General features: G+C 36.4%; 1 protein-coding gene across 1 annotated transcript in view; it reads left to right on the top strand.

Annotated features, from left to right (window-relative positions):
* LOC106872916 (protein PF3D7_1417600) overlaps positions 1-2,977 on the top strand; it is a 56,056-nt gene that overhangs the window by 25,466 nt on the left and 27,613 nt on the right. The window lies entirely within an intron of this gene.

Raw genomic sequence — 2,977 nt, 5'->3', positions numbered from 1 at the left:
CAGGCCTTGTGCCTATAGTAGAAAGGATTATTATTGTTATTATTGTTAAGGTGATGAGCTGGCAGAATCTTTAACATACCAGACAACATGCTTAGTGGCATTTTGTCTGTTGTTAGGTTCTGAGTTCAAATTCTGCTGAGATTGACTTTACCTTTCCTCCTTTTGAGGTTGATAAAATAAGTACCAGTTAAGTACTGGCGTCAATGTAATCGACTAGCCCACTCCCACAAAAATGCTGGATTTGAATCAAAATTAGAAAAAATTGTTATTATTATTATTATCATTATTATTATTATTATTATCATCATTATTATTATTATTATTATTATTATTATTATTATTATTATTATTATTATTATTATTATCATTATTATTATTATTATTATTATTATTATTATTATTATTATTATTATTATTATTATCATTATTATTATCATTATTATTATCTTCCCTTTTACGTCATGAAGACCTCGATCACCCAGGCATTGCAACACTTACTGATGATCAGAGACTGATTGCTAATGCTGTGCTTGAATCTGTGGATAAGAAGAGGAGAGGTGATGTGCCCAGCCACTCCTGTTTCTATGTAGATGCACCAGGAGGTTGTGGTAAAACTTATATATTTAATACCATAATTTCTTATCTGTGAAGGAACGACTTCAATATATGCAGTTGTGCTTGGACAGGTATTGCCTCTGCACTACTGTCAGGTGGAAAGACTACCCATAGTTTGTTCAAGTTGCCTGTCCCACTCACTGAGGCCAGTGTTTGTAATGCACCAGCCACTTCAGACCATGCAAATCATTTACGAAACCTGGATTTGATCAACTTGTTTGAGGCTTCTATGATCCCTTCATTTGCTCTTCATGTTTTTGACAAAGCCTTGTGAGATATCACTGGCATTGCTGCTGTTTTTGGTGGTAAATTTGTGCTCTTGGAGGGGAGACATTAAGCAAGTCCTATCCATATTGCCAAGAGGAACTCATGAGGCAATTATTGAAATCTGTATTAAAAATTCTCCTCTATGGCTGAATTTCATCCAATGCAGATTAAGCGAAAACATCAGGACAACAGCAGATCAAAGGGAATTTGCAGCATGGCTCTTGCATCTTGGCAATGGAACATAAGCAGCTCCAAAAGATCCTAATCTTGCTGTTGATGACATAGAAGTGCCTCAAATTTCATGTGTTGACAGTTCTCTGGTGGATGATATCTTCAATAATGCATCTGAGGAAAGAGACAAGAAGCAGAATAATTCTTTTGCCAAAGAACCCAGACTGCCTCCTGATCAATGAAGGTGACTGCCACACCTATTATAGTACAGATAAAGTTTTGACAGATGATCCTGCTGAGGCTGAGCACTATCCACTTGAATTTCTAAACTCTTCGACTCCATCAGGAATGCCTCCTCACAAATTGAGTTTAAAACCCAGATCAATAGTAATGCTTCCTCATAACATTTCTATCCAGAATGGACTCTGCAATGGTACAAAACTGGAAGTGGTGACCATGCATCAACATTCAGTCGAAGCTTCCTTGATCAGCAGCTCACTAATTGGTAGACGTGTCTTCATCCCCAGAATAAAGCTGGCTCCAAGCGACGCTAACTTGTCATTCATCTTAGAGAGACTCTAGTTTCCTGCTCATTTGTCATATGCCATGACTATTAAAAAGTCACAAGAGCAGACATTTGAGAAGGTGGGATTGTTCTTACCTTAGCCAGTGTTCAGTCACGAGCAGTTGTATGCGGCATACTCTAGAGCTCGCAAACTCTCAAATGTAAGGGTTAAGGTGATGGAGACAGACAGACAAGGAAAGAGAAGAAGGCGAACTGTTACTAAGAACATTGTCTGCCGAGAGGTACTGACTTGAAGGAGTGGATTGTTTTCAGAAATTCTGGAGACCCTTGATTCCATTAGGTATATGTCCTTAGTTTACATACATACATACATACATACATACATACATACATACATGCATACATGCATGCATACATACATACATACATGCATGCATACATACATTCATACATAAATACATATTAAATGAATATCTTTCAAAAGAGGTAACTATTTATATGTGGCATGTATTATATTGTTTTGTACATATATAGGTCTATTGTTTTCTTTATTCATATCGGAGGAAACTGGCATGGCTCTATGTTGGGAGGGGGTGTACCACAGACTGATTGACATTGGCAATCTTTGCACACATGGTGGACACTCCCAAGTATCTCTATGCGTTGTTTATTTTCCCAGCCTCTGAGTATTGTATGTTAAAAACGGATAGAATTAATAGCTAAACTTTATGTATTTGTAAAAAGAACTGTACAAATATACGCAGTTTTAGTATTTGCTGCCTAAGTGTCTAATTCTATTATATATGTAGACATTTCAATTACTCCTTTCTTCAATGCTTTATTTTTATACATACATATTTGTAGAAAAAGTTTATTATTTACTCAACATTCTATTAATCAGTTCGTAGAAATTCCATAGGTCCTGCTAGTTATTATTATTATTATTATTTTTATTTTTATCATTATTATTTTTATCATTATTATTTGCATGGCTTCTAATGCTGGAGATGTACTACAGTGTCAGCTGTTCACTACCAGTGAACCAAGGTGACACCTCTTATTTTTCGAGCACCTTCCAGAGTATTTGAGCGGTTCCAAGCAGTGCTGTTTTCTGCAAGTGCTCCACCCTTATTGTAGCCCCTATTTGTTCCACATACTTCTCGAGATTTTTGCTCACAGTTCCCAGGGCTCCGACAATTATTGGTACTACTACCACCTTTTTCATCGACCACAACTGCTTAACTTCCCAAGCTAACCTGTCATATCTCTTGACTTTTCTTTATTCCTTATCACAAACCTTGTTGTCAGCTGGACATACTATATCTATGATCCAGCATAGTTTGTTTTCTTTCTTAATTAAGACTATGTCTGGCTTCCTATTCTCAATCTCATGGTCGC

This window comes from Octopus bimaculoides, chromosome 24 (genome assembly GCF_001194135.2).
Source record: "Octopus bimaculoides isolate UCB-OBI-ISO-001 chromosome 24, ASM119413v2, whole genome shotgun sequence".
NCBI lineage: Eukaryota > Metazoa > Mollusca > Cephalopoda > Octopoda > Octopodidae > Octopus > Octopus bimaculoides.
This window is presented reverse-complemented; position numbering and strand designations above follow the sequence as displayed.